Genomic DNA, 14,937 nt, shown 5'->3' on the forward strand with positions numbered 1-14,937 from the left:
TGTTAGTTTTTTAAAAAAACGAACAAAGAATTTTTGAGAAGAGATGCCATAGAGCCTTGAGGAACCCCTGCTTTGGTGAAGTACTGTTTGGAAGAGAAAGGGGGAGTACGGATGACAATTGCTCTGTTTTGAAGGTAGGATGGGATCTAGTTGAGATCATTCCCCTTTATGAGACCTTCTACATTGTATTAGAGTGTCATGGTTAACTGTGCCGAAGGCAGCTGAGAGGTCCAAGAGAAATAGTGCAGCAACGCCGTTGCAGTCTACAGTGTTCTTAAGGTCATCCTAGATGGCGATAAGAGAAGATTCTGTGCCTCTTCCTGGGTGGATTCCTGACTGGTATTCTGAAAGTAGAGAGTTATCTTCATGTGATATGTAGGCAACTTCATTTATTTGAAGGAATGCAGAGACTTGGTTAACCTACTTTTGAAGGGGATTTTATGACATGGGTTGGTGCTGGTGGTTTTCCTTTGTTATAAACAGGAGCCCAACATGTCTGCTTTGGTTGTGTAATGATTTGCCAGTTTTCAATTAATTCTTGAGTAGTGGATGAGTTCCTTCTGTACATTCAGGTTTACCAAAGTTTATAAAATTCTTTATTTGCACATTTAGCATTTTTATTTCTGTCTTAATAGTACCTTCATTAACTTAGAATGACTTGTATATTCTGTTAAGTTTCTGTAGGTGAAGTTTTTCTTGATTGCTATTTTTTTTGAGCCAGGTGTGTTGCAGCTTTCTAATATGTTGTTTTATCTTTTTTAGTTCTGCATTTCTTCAAGGTACTTATTTTTTTTGTCCGGTTTTGTTGTTCTTAGAGGTATTAGGATATCAAAAGCTTCCTGTAGCAGTTCATAAAGCTTTTAAAGGGAATTTATTGTGTCTAGATCTGTGTTGGATGTTAGTTGGGTTTTTAAGTATTCGAAATTGAGTTTGTTCCATCATTTATAGGCGGATGCATGTAACTTAGTCTTAGGTTTGGTGATTTGTGGTATTTTATGTTGGAAAGTTAGCAAATGGTGGTATTACTACTGGCTTTTACCATCGAGCCAATCACAAGGTAACTTCCCACGAACGCAACTGTGGCAGCTAAATCTCCACACATGTTGGTGGATTGGGAGGGATAAAAGGATGAAACTCAACTTTTCTTGAGTTTTCCTATTGCTTTCCGCCATGAACCCAGTCATATAAGTCCTGCCGTTGCTGCTGCTCCTGGATCAAGATGAAAATCAACAACCTCATTGCCAGAACAGAAGGTAAGTCAGTGTTTCACCTGTCATCCTCAGAGTTATCACTGTACATTAGCACTGGACTCAAGCATGTGTAACAATTATTTGCAAATAATAGTACAATTATGTGCAATGCATATGTGTGTGTAATGTCCTAGTTAGAAAAATATTTAAAACACACCTTGAGATATTAGCAACACCCACAAATCTGCTACTAACTGCCTTCAAGGCAATGACATCTACACAAAAAGTCACAGAAATCCCAAATAGAAATGTGTCCATACAGGTGTGTGGAATAATTTTCCCTAAAATACCATATCATATGCATAAGCCATATGCCGAATAGGACCTACTCAGATCCATGATAATGTAGCATTTGCACTACAAAATGCTATAAGAGGGTGTGCACAGAATGTACAACAAATATTACCTCTGAACTGCAAACATTTCAGAGATGTTACATGTCTCCCTGGTTTGAGCAATTTATGTCAAATATTAGATGCCATTTATCTGTAAAGTGTTATGTTCCCTGTGTAATGCATATGTATATATTATTCACATATCCTGTTAAAATAAACATGCATGTATTCTCCAGTCACAATATCAGAAACAAATATAATTTTGGTGTTGGTGTTCAATATCATGTTGAATGCTTTCACCAAAATTAATATGTCCATCACAAATGTACAACACCAATGTATGCATTAAAAGAAATAACTAAAATATACAACCTGTGATTGTCACTGTCACAAATGAGAGTAAGTGCATGGCGCTCACATTAGCAGAAATAACATCATCAGCAAAAAGTGAGTAACAATAAAAAAATAAGGTCAGGACAAATTTATTCTCAAAATAAAAATATTTTATATAAATTAAATAACTCTCTCATAACATTTTGCATATTTTTGTACAAAGAAAAAACAAAGGCTCTCTACCATGAGTCCATAGTGTGGGTTGCATGCCCATAGATTGCCTCCTATTTGCACTGCCACAATAAACTTCCCCTGGAAGGGGCATCTAAGGGCCAGAGAGCAGGCCCCTAATTATGTTACTTAGGGAGGGCGTCCTTGGGAGAGGTTGGTTTAGGTTTGGGAGGGGTGGGTTTGGATCTGTGACGGGTGGATTTTGATTTGGGAGAGGTATTGGAAGGGATGGGTTGGAGCATGGAAGGGGTGGGTTGGGGTATGGAAGGGGTACCTAGAGGTTTGGGTGGGGTGGTCTTCCATTTGGGAGCAGTGGCCTGGGATGAGGAAGGAGTCAGGGCCAGGGCAAACATTAGGTCCTTCTTTGGGAAACAGGTAGGGTATTCAGGAGGGATTTGGGCTTGGGAAGTAGTGGGAATGGCATTGTCTGTTGTGCATGTGTTTGTTGATGGTGTGGGTGCCTAAAGGTTTGGTGTATATGGTGTATGTTTTGGTTTGTGTTTTTTACTGGGTATCTGTTGTGTGGGTAAGTGTGGACATTTTTGTACAGTGTGTGTGTGTGTGAATGTGTCTTCTGTGGAGGTGCTGTGGTAGTTGTGGTGCCTGTGGGTGTGCTTGTGCATGTGTGTATCATGTTGGGTGTGGTGTCTGCTGGTGTGGTCATGGTGGGTGTGGATGTTTGTGCTATGGTGGGCATGGTGTCTGAAGGTGTGCTAGTGGTGAGTGTAAATGTCTGTATCATGGAGGGTAGGGTGTCTTTGGATGTGCTAGTGGTGAGTATGGATGTATGTGTTGGGGTTGGTGTGGTGCCTGTGGGTATGCCTGCAGTTGTGGTGTTGGTGGGGTGTGTGGTGTCTGTGTGTGTGTGTGTCTGAGTTGCTTGCCATTTTTGTGTTTATGTGCTTCTTATGTGTGTTTAAGTGGGTACATATAAAGGTGTGTGTGTGCTCTGGACAGGGCTAGGAAGAGGAATTTCGGATGGGGAAGGGGTGGGAGTTGGGGCACGAGGTTGGGGTGGGGGGGAGGTGTTGGTCAATGAAGAGGCAGATACTAGAATGTCCCGGAAGGGCAGACATGGCACAGTGATTACCATCCAGGTAAGCTTGCATCTGGGTCATATGATCACTAAGTCCCTGGACGGCATTCAGCAGTGCAGTTTGGCCTACAACGATAGTCCACAATAGAGCAATAGCCTCCTCATTTAGCACAGCCTGAGAGACAGGGGTATGGGGGATGGGCCTGCAGCAAAGGTGATGCCACACATTTTAGGGGAGCAGCTACGGCCAACTAGGGGGAGCACAAGGTAGGGTAGAGATGGAAACGTAGGTGGTGGATGACCATGTAGGTGGAATAATCGCACTAGGGTCCGCTACCACTAGGGACTGGTCATCTATGAAGGCCTCTGAAGGTGATGTGGATTCGCTTATGGCCTCTGTGTGAGTCTCCTCACATTCTGTGGCACTAGGTTCTTTAATGTTGGTGGTATCTGCACCAGGACCACAGTGCCCAGCTTCTTCCCCACCAACATGGCTGCTGTTTTGCTCGCCTTACCCTGATGATGCTGTAAAGACAGATACAACAGGTTGAGGGTATCTGGGTAAATAGATTTGAAAATGAACTTTGCTCACAAAACATTTGCCATGTCTACATATTAAACTAGCTTCAACACGCTCAAACTTGGCTTCTTAATTATCAGCATCTCATAACTGTAGGGAAGAATTCCACAAAGCATTTGCACACAATCTAGAAATTCCCCATGCTAGCTCCCATATCATCTATGCCTTTTGTCTCTTATTCACTTTTGTTTCTCTGCATAGCAAATGGGGTTAACAGCATTAGTAAAACATAGGTCTGGATACATTCCTAAGCCTCTTCAACACAGAGCTAAAATATTTCCGTTTATCCAAAAGAGACAAGTTTTGGGCCTCAAATTGATTCATCAAGATGAGATATTCCAACATCTCTGTGATGGAACCTTCCATCTGCTATTGTTCGTTTAAGTATCACTGTGCTCACCATCATTGCTTTCTCATCTGGACATAACAAAGGACACTTAACTGTCATTTTGGGTACATGTAACTCTGTTCTAATGTGGACACATTCCTGTCTTTTTCAATCAATATATTCTGGCATGAAAATTCATGTTGGTTGACACAGACTGGCTGGCATGCACATTTAGGAAGGACTGAGGCTTCATGACAACCTGCTACTGTCTACATGAAATGAACTGAATTTTGATATTGAAACATTATTCTAACATATTTCAGATATGGAATGATGCCATTGTACACATTTCCAGTCCTTTTGGTGCAGATGCTCGTGATGATAATTTCATTGTACCAACTTGCCAATGTAAAGTCTGAAACACAAACTGTCCCATAAGTGCTTATTATGCTCTGTCAGCAAGAATAGAGCCCACAATATATACTCCCATTGTGATAGAAAATCACACCTGATCAAAAGTCTCAAATGGGGTGGTTGAAATAAATCTCTCTCACAACATGGTGAAAATGCAGGTACCCCTTTTTTGGCATGCAGCCATGTGTCTGCTCAAAACAGTACTTGGCTTGTAATAAGAAATCTACAATAGACCAAACACAACATCAGGCACCATCTGAACAACTTACACCTCCAGAAATCCTCATCTGTGTTGGGTGTGTCTGTCAACCATCATATTGATGACAGACAGCATTGCTGTACATAAAAAAGGTTAAACAACAGGATTACCTAAATACAATACACCCCCTTGATCCTGCTATTGGTTCCTTAACCACCTATCAAGCTCCGCTTGCTTCGTTGGGAAGCCTGGTCGAGCTAGACTTCTGCTGATTTCTTGGTCCAGCTTTGGAGGTCCTCACACCACTTTCTGCAATGCAGGCTGTGCCGCTTAGAGACCCCATAAAGTCCACACTTTCTCCGCATGGCCTTCCACAATTCCCGCTTCTGATGGGCATTAACCTGTATCCATGAGAACAAAATACAACAAAAGATATTTTGAGTGATTTTGTTTGTTTGTAGTGCAGTGACACGATTATGTTGCATCTGTCACATGCATTCCCAGAACAATCAGTACAGATTATTCTCAAACATTTCAAATTTCCTAAGACACACTGGTTTGCAGTGATCTGTGGAGTAGCCCCAATACTTTCTTTCTCCTCACCAATACAAGACACAAACATACACTAAGCCAGGGATAAGAAACTTTTCATGTAGTGAGACTCAATCCAGATTAGTCCAAATCATTGTGAGCCTGCAGTTTGCCTAATTAAAACCCAGAATTGTGAGTAACATGCACTGAAAACGTAGTTAATTCTTTCAGTTGACTTTTCATTTAAATACACAAATATTTTTAACACTCTCAAACAACACCCTGTACCCAGTTAAATCATTAAGTCCATTACACTCCAATCACAACACTTCACTCATAAACAAAAACAGACTAAATGGCCTGTGGACAAAGAGGGAAAAAGTTACTTTGGCAAACATTTCCCATTTAATCATGTACCTGTTTCTCTGGGGTCCCATACGGCTGGCTGTATGGGGACAGGACCTCCCTGGTGTGGAGCTCCAACTCCACAGGAGAGAAGGCACTGGTCCTGTCTCCTGCTTTGCTCAGCATCCTGGCTCCAAGAGGTCAGTAGCAGCAGCAGCAAAAGGAGGAGGTCTTGTTGGATGTAGTATTAGGAGGCAAGTGAGCTTTTTTTCAATACGCTCCATTCAAGTACATGGCGTACAAGCTGTGTGATGGAGACAAACACAGCCATTTGCTTTTGTGCATAACTGTTACACATGTTAGCCTATAGCAGAGTCAACTGTTGAGTGTTCCACCTACTACCCAGTCAACTTCCACCAACGGCCATAAGATAGTCAATGTCCTGACCACAAGGAGAGGCAGTCACAATTTTAGGACGTGTAGTTGTGTATCTTTAAACTGTTTGTGCGTCGCCAGCACTCAAAATAGTGGCTACTTTGCATACATATCTCAGATACGTATGACACTGTTTTTGGCAAGATATGACACATAAAACAGTGAACCATTACTATGCTTGACATCGATAGTGCCGCAGTGTATGAAATGCTTCCATTGATGGTAATTTGATAAAAAACTAAAATAAAATGATGTGCAGATAATATATTTCAAATGTATTATTCACACATTATTTGTAAAAAGTGTCAGACGTTAAAAAATAATAATTTGCAGTAGGAAAGATATTTGAAAATTATGGTAACATATATGACACAATAAGATCACTAATCTAACCTAGATATGATATGTGTGTTGATTGTGAAAATCTTGTGTGACAATTTTTATTGATAGTTTTCTTTCCCTGCATGAACCCAGGGTTGGGTAGAAGAAGGCATCCGCAAGTCTTCAGACCGTTTCCAGACCATGCCACCATGGAAGAAAGGGACATAATTAAAATGTTTAGATTAAATAGGCAAACTCCACTGGATTTGTGTCAGCAGCTGAAGCCTGATCTAATGCCTCACAATAGGAACACAACAGTAATAACTCCAATAGGGAAACTCATGACAGTACTTCATTTTGTGGCCACTGGCTCTTTTCAACACACTGTAGCAGTATCTGGAGGCATGTCACAGCCAACTTTCAGTAATGTACTACAAGAAGTCCTTGTTTCAATGATGTGACACATCAATAGCTTTATCCAGTTTCCAAGAACTCAGGATTTAGCCAATGTGAAGGGAGTATTTTGTTATTTGGGTGACCTACCACATGGGGTTGAAGCAACTGATGGCACACATATTGCCTTGTGCTAACACACACAAAGGAACATGTCTTTTGCAAATGGAAGAATTTCCATTCCGTCAAATGCAAGTTGTCTGCTTGCCAGATTTATACATCTCAAGCGTGTGTGCCCGCTTTCCTGGGTGTACTACTGAGCAGCACCAAACCCCTGTAATTATCACAACTTGAACCTGAGAAGGCCTGGCCTGTTGATATGTACATTTTGACTTGGGGATAATTTGCTTTAATCCTAGCTTATAATTGTACAATTACCTGATATGGTTTTAATCTGTCAATGTATTGCTTTCATGTGGGACACTCAGTATCTCATAACCAACCATGGTTGTGGGCACTGCTGAGGAATCCAACAACACCAGGGAAAGTCCGCTTCAATGATGCCAATGGAAGAACACAGAGGCCAGGGAAGCAGGCTTTTGGGCTCCTGAAGGCCGGACACAGGTGTCTGAACAAGACCTATGGCACTCCCATCTACTCACCCAAGAAGGTGTGCCACATCACTGGTACCTGCTGTGTGCTGCACAACATTGCCCTGCGACAGAACATCCCAATCACTGCAGAGGACAGAGACTATGAAGAGCCACCGGGTGAGGATGTTGGAATGCCCAATGAAGATGACAGTGTTGAAGCGGAAGGAATTGACCTACGTCAAGATGTCATTGACCACTTCTTTACCTGAGTCTATGTGTACCCTTACATATTGTGACATTCAATGTGAGAGCAACTTGTGATATAGCAAACATATCAATCTGAGATGGTAATGTGATAGGAATGGTCAGTTGAGGAAAGTCCAAGGCAAATATGTTTGTGGCTCAGAGCTTCCCTACATTGACTACTATGTTTATTGACATGGATTAGCTTTGATTACGCTAAGTACATGTGTCCTCCCAACTTATCATTTAAATCAAATTATAAATGTGAAATAATTAATTTTCCCTTGCTATTGTGTTGCAGGGTCTTTCACCATGTCATCTTCATTTGGACATTTCAAAGTTGTGACATTGCGGTGATATGTTGCTGTCGAAAAGTGCAAAGGTAGCACGGGTTGATCCTGGGACAGATACCCACTTGGGACGGGTAGATCTTGAACAGAAACAATTTTCACTGTGATTGAATGGAAGTTCTTCAGATTGTATCAGACCTGTGGGATGTTGCCATCAAGGCATTTTATGCTGCGGAACTTGCTCTAACCCCATGTGTATGTCAAGCAATACCATACTGATCTTACTTCACATTGGCTAAATTTTCAATTTGTGTTCAGTGTAGGAAGCTGTTGATTTGTATCCTCATGGCTGAAAGAACATTTTTATTAGCACACCACTGAATGGTGGTTTTGAAATTGCAACAGATATTGCCACAGATTCCAGCAATGGTCATGTGGCCTCACATTTTGTTACTGCCATGATGTAGACTATTGGTGATATTGATGTAGGATTCTTATTGTTAGGGCACGACGTCTGACTCCAGCTGAGGTCTTGCATCAACAACAGTTTGCCTATTAAATTTGATTTCATGTAATATTCCCTTTCTTCCACGGTGTCAAGGTTCTGGAATGTCAACTTCTAAATGGCAGAGACTGTTTGGTTTCTGCATGGGTTGTGAAATGCATATTGATTGTGTCACAAACCAGTTACCTAGAAATGTATGACACAATAACATTCAAATTGTATCTGTTTCTTTTTACATCTTTTTTAACATTGTAAACAAATTACCTAGTTGGTATCTCTTATTTGGTTTAGTATCATATTGTTTGATAGATTTAAAAATGATGGTGTGCAGAAGACATAGAAAAGGAATTACCAACATAAATGCAACACTAGTCTTAAAAGATGAGTGCAATAGCTCAGAAACCAGAATGAAAAAAAAACAAGTAAAAAAAGTCCATTGTGATAGATGAAACTATGGGCCTCATTTACAAAGAATTGTTGCAGCGCAGCGCCAAATTTGGCAGCACCGCGCTGTATCATTTCAGAAATGCAGGGATGCCCCGCATTTACTACAATGCTGTGCACCCCTGTGTTTCCGGTAGCGCTGTCGCTAAAATTAGCTGCCTAGCACCAACGCAGGCATTCTTGCACCATAGTGCAAGGGTGCCTGTGTTTCAGGGAATTATTGTTTATGTGCAGGAAGGTGTCCCTTCCTTCACATAAACAATAAAAATGGTTATTTATTAATTCTATGCATAGGAGTAGCAAATCATCATTATTTAATGATTGTTTATGTGCAGGAAGGGACACCTTCTTGCACATAAACAATTATTAATGTCGTTTTGCTCTTTCTGCAGCACACAGAGAAAAAGCAAAAGCAAGGAGAAATAAAAGGCCAAGGCTTTGCCTTTTGGCCATATGTGTAAGAAAATTACGTTTGAGCTACATCATATTGCATTATTGTTTTGCAGAGAAAAAAGCAGGGCATCATGGTAGCTGCAGTCATTTGTAAACACTATTGCCAATACCTATGAAAAAGTGGGTAGCACATTCCTATAATAATGTATAGAGTGCAAATTACCAGTTAGAAGCACTATACCTTCATGTGCAGATGGAGTTTGGAACCTATAGGTTGAAGTAAAACAACCTACATTGAGATACAGCACAGGGCAAGGCAAATGCAAGGGGTGATCCATAGAGTACAATACACAAACTGACAATGCATACTGGCAACTGTTAAATAGCTTGTAACAATCATGATCCTACTAATTTGGATGACACACAATATTTTTGAAACTGAAGTTTTAATATGTATGTTTTGATAGGTGTCTAGAAACATTCAGAACAGCTAAGTTAAGGGCAATGACTCCATTTGTTGTTAGTGAGGCATACATATGTGTAACGTACTAATCTCCACTCCACCAGGGACTCCTGTCAAGCCTTCAGGATGTAGGATTTGCAAGGCCTTCTCCTTCCAGGGAAAGAGTTGTGATGGGGGCTGGGAGAACCACTACCAGTCCTCTAGGCCTCCAGATGATGCTTGGAGGCCAGGGAACATACTCTCCTTCACAAGTCATTCCACCTCTTCCTAATTCCCTCCTGTGTGTGCAGATTGTTAGCTACAGCATTTACTCTGTTGATTATTCTGTCTCACATTTGCCTTTTTGGAGAAATTGTAGTATTTTATATTTGTGATCCAAACAAATGTGACTCTGCTCTACTTCGTTCATCATAATGATTAAAAAATTCCCCCTCTGTGAAACGTGGATTTCTCCTCCCTGCCATAATGAATAAGTGAAAAATATGCTACTTCCCCCAAAGTTTAAGGAAAATCAAAAACGTAATAGTTATAAAAAGCACAGAGGGAGATGAAACAGAAAAAACCTGGCTCCTGTATGGTAACTTCTGCTGGAAAATGGTGTTCTGCAATGTAATGGCAAAGATTCATGGTCTGAAATGAGGTGTGTTTAATAGTGTGTTTTTCAAGTGTTCACAATTGTCCAATATACATCAGGTGTGGGCTGATAGCACCCAACCAATAGCAGAGTCATGATACAATGCTAAACGGGTTCCTCGATTGACTAACGCTGCCATGGACCCTCTGCTGATACAGCCTAAGCACAACTGCTATAAAATATGGTTGACAGAACCCCACCATCATGATGGCGATGGAGTGCTAATCGGCAGCATTGGAATGCTCCACGTTTGCTGCAGGATACAGCTGGCATGATGGAGTGTGCTTCGCCAGTGCTGTTGGTGGTTGCACAGCCATAGATCTAAATATGGCGGGCAAAACACGCCAGCTTGACGGAGTACTTGGGACTACCGCCAGTAATACCCTTAAGTCTAAATCAGGCCCCAAATGTTTAGGTCACCAAGAATGCACAGGTTGTAGTGTAGCGTAGTGTTATAAGGTTTAAAACTCTGTCTAGAAATGTGTCTGGGAATGTTGCATTGCTATGTGGTGGTCTGTAAAGGAGATGTAAGTTACAGGAAGAAGTTGGTGTAGGGTTGCATATGGTAATGAAGGACTCACCACCTTGCATGGAAACGTTGACAACTTTGTTGAGATTTATTATTTGCTTGAATTTAATAACTAGTCCACCTCCTCTTTTGCCTATATGATGTTGTGTGACAGTTTGATAGCCTGGAGGAACGTTTTCATGCAACAATGGGGCCATTTCATCTCCCAACTATTATTCAGTTTTGAAGTAAGCTAGGTTGAATGCAAGTGACTAGGTTGTAGATGTGGTGCTTGTTTTCAGAGAGTGATCGAACATTTATTAGTAGGGGGTCCTTATGGACTGCTATAAATTGGAGGTGGACTTCTGGGCTCCTGTCATTACCAACTATGTGAATGTTGAAAGGGCATCCTTTAGCTGCTATAGACCTGTCTTTTTAATAGACTTCACATTCAAAGTCATTGACAGGGTTGTTTTTCATAGAATTATGTTCTGGTCATCCCAAAATCGTATTATTCCTGAGGTTCAATATGGGTTCAGATCAGGTTTGGACACTCAAGACCACTGCTGCAATCTACACTGATAATCAACAAGTAGCGAAAATGGTCTAAGCTATCTTGCCTTCATGGACTTGGCCTGCACTTTTGATAGGGTGGTCAGATCCAAACTTTGGGAAGTTTTAGAATCCAAGGGGCTGGACCTAGGCTTGGAGTCTTTTTTACATGCCCTTCATATGGATCTATCTGCCTCTGTTCATTTTAGGCCAAATGGTGAGCATTTCGACATAGGCCAAGGCATACCAAAAAGATTATGGGGCTACCCAGTAACCCTAGGACCTGGGGAAGATAAACTGCAGCGCACTAATGGTCCTCAATGGGGAAGTACAAGTTTATACTTTCACTGTAAAGATTAAGAATAAACCTCCAATTTATAGGTTATTATATGAATCAACAATTTATTTGTATCAAAAAATGATTCTCCTTTAATTGAACATTGCTTCATCACTAATTTATATTATCATATAAGGATAGGTGCTCCTAAAAGTGGTATGATGCAGTGCAAGTGATAAAGTAAAAAAGTGCACGTGTTACAAGTAGAGGGTAAAGCTAGTGTTTTGTAAAACAGGAAGAGTGTCTGGATGAATTAAAGGTAGGTGTAATGTGGCTTTGTGTTGTGTTGGTGATGTGTGGATTTGTTAGTGATATAGAACAGAGTGGTGTTTTGTATGAGTGGGAAGGTGCAATTGCATGGTAGTTATGGTAGAAGGGTGTATAGGTGAGGTTTTTGGGGTTTTGTAGTGTTTGACGAGACATTGAAATGTGGATAGGGGTTGCTGGTAATAGATGAGCAGAGTGCATTTGTTGGGAGTGCGTTATTATTAGGTTAGTGGATGTGGATAAGATAAGGTGGTGGCTGGTGAATGGCGAAAAGGGCAACATTTCTGACCATAGGCCACCCTAGCCAGACCCAATACAAAGCTAAACCCTAAGCCCTATGGCGAATGGAAACCGTAGCTCTAGGAACTAATCAGAACCCCAGACCTATTAGCCAATCAGAGCTCTAACCCTAAGCCCTAACTCTAATGGAGACCATTGCTCTAGGTACCAATCAGAACTCCAGATCTATTGGCTAATGAAAACTCTGACTCTAAGTCCTAAGTCTGATAGAAACCCTAGCCCTAGGAACCAAGGAGAAAACAGATGCAACAACCAGTGAAAAACATATATAAAGGGCATGTGACATTAAGCACAGGCTGGTGGAGAGGGGGCAGAGAACTATTCCTCAAGTCAGAATTGCCTTCGATGCAGAGAGGCTCAATCCACACTTTGCAAGTCCTGTTCAACCTTGCAGGTAAAACCCAAGTTTAAAGTCTCTACAAATACTGCTTTTCACACACGTAAACAAATCACTTTTTCTAGACAAAACTGGTGGCAGGTGGCAGAGAGCTGCTCCTCAAGCCAAAATCACATTGGATACAGAGAGGTTCAATTCATACTTTGCAGGGTCTGTTCAACCTTGCAGATAATGCTGGAATCTATAACCACTACAAACACTTTCCAAACACAGTTTAAACCACTAAGCAGCCTCTTATGCATACTCTGGTTAGCCTCTGAGATTTAGTTTGCCTTTTTAACTTTTAAAAACACAAGAGTGTGTGTGGGGGGGGTTGCCTTTTGCAGGCCTTGAGTTGTGTTTAACAGCATGATTGAGTGAATTGTGGTGGTAGAAGGACTGGCAACTATGGTGTTACATAAGCCAAATGGACAATTAAAATGTACTTATGTTTAGATTTGAGGTACTTCAGTAGTGTGCTATCGCTAGATAACTGCCAATTGGCCAATATTCATGAAATTCCTAGGAATGTGAGGAAAGTGTGGTAGTTCTCAAGTCTCAGTCTCTTATCTGCTTGAACCAAATGGTGCTTCGTCCTAGATTTTGTCATTTTACATTCTTTGTGACAAATTAGCATGCATGCCATTTAAGTTGACATCAACTATAGTGGTGTTGCCAAATATGATAAGTGAGCTGTATGAGGAGATAAACAGTATGATCTCCCTAAAAGATATATTGGCCCTTGGACTGGGGTATTCATAATGCTAGGACATTGGACTGGGTTACCATTAAAGGTGGAAAGGTGCTACTTGAAGATTTAGAGTGTTATATATTTGACACACACTGTCAATAAGGAAGGTATTCAGCTCAAAGAAAGTTTGGAGAAGTATATATTGAATTTCAAAACTCCAGTTGATAAGGATGGATTGCATTTTTATGTGCAGTTGATTGAATACTACTCTTGATTGTTCACAATCTCATTGTTTGATGTATGATACATGCAAATGTTTTTGGAGCAAAGAATATCAATATGCACGTCAGTGTGCATAATATTAAAGTAGGGTTGATCCCTCAGACATACATATAGAGTTACAATCTGCAAGTTTGCAACATTTGATGTGGACTTTGTAGCAGCCCATGTTAGTCACTGGTTCAATTGGATGTTAAATGGGGTGCAGTAGCAGAACAATGTAGTCTGGAGGCAGAAGAGAAAATTAGGTGGCCATGGTACATCCACTCAGTTGTGGTATAGTGAGTGTGAAAGAGTGGCTAAAGAAGAGAGACACTTATAAAGAATTGTGTAAAACCAAGGAGATTACGAGGAATGGAGAGGTTAAATAGGCCAGGGTGGAAAATGTCAATACACTTGCAGAATTGGTGGACTTTGGTCACTCAGTGGTGTTACTCTTGTAATGCAGAGTTCTGGCCAAATTCTGCCAATCACTGTGTGGCAGAATTTTCTCCCATTTGATAACGCAGTGGCAATGGCAATAACGCGAGACTCCATCTAGCAAGCTGGTCAGCACGAGCAAGGCATCCCTTAGCGTCCCTTAGCAGGATTTATGGTCTCTAGGAAGCCTTTTAGTGCTATTTATAATGCAGACAGTCGCAAGCAGTCACGTTTAGAGGGCTGCATCTTGAGTAGATTTTCTACTTGGGAAGCAGCTTTTTCGAGTAACTATTCTACCTGAAAGGACGGTTCAAGTAGCTTTTTTGTGCGAAACACATTTTGTTTATTTCTTTCCAGAGGGCTTCTCTCACTGCTTCATCCATCTCTTGATCACTTTTCATTTGGATTTTGAGGGGAAAGGATCACTATTATTTGTCTGCAATCCCTTCTGCATATACCATTGGAGTTTAAGGGTATTTGGCTGAGAAATCAAGTAAGTTAAAGAACTTTTGGATAAGTTTGTAATTTGATGGAGGTCATACACCTGATTTCTTTTGCCTTTTTTGTTTCTAACTCAATTTTTAAATTTGATTGTGGGTGCCCTGAAGTTGCCATAGGGCCTAATTTGCATTAACCTTTTTAGTTTTCTTTCCTAAAGGAAAATATGTACACAGTTCTAGGAGGGATGGAGACTAGTTTAAACACTTTTTAAGTACCTTTTCCCCATTTTGTTTGTTTGTGAATTCTGAAATGTTTTGCTCATTTTACAGTGGGGCCTAGTCTGCCCATGGGCCACAGTCAGTCAGCCATTACAGGCATTGGTTATAGACTAAACAACTGTGCCTGTGGCATACGTTTATTCTTTTTTTATTAATCTGCTTATTGATTTTCACTTTGATTTAATTGATAAA

Source organism: Pleurodeles waltl, chromosome 5, assembly GCF_031143425.1.
Source record: "Pleurodeles waltl isolate 20211129_DDA chromosome 5, aPleWal1.hap1.20221129, whole genome shotgun sequence".
In the NCBI taxonomy this organism is placed as follows: Eukaryota; Metazoa; Chordata; class Amphibia; order Caudata; family Salamandridae; genus Pleurodeles; species Pleurodeles waltl.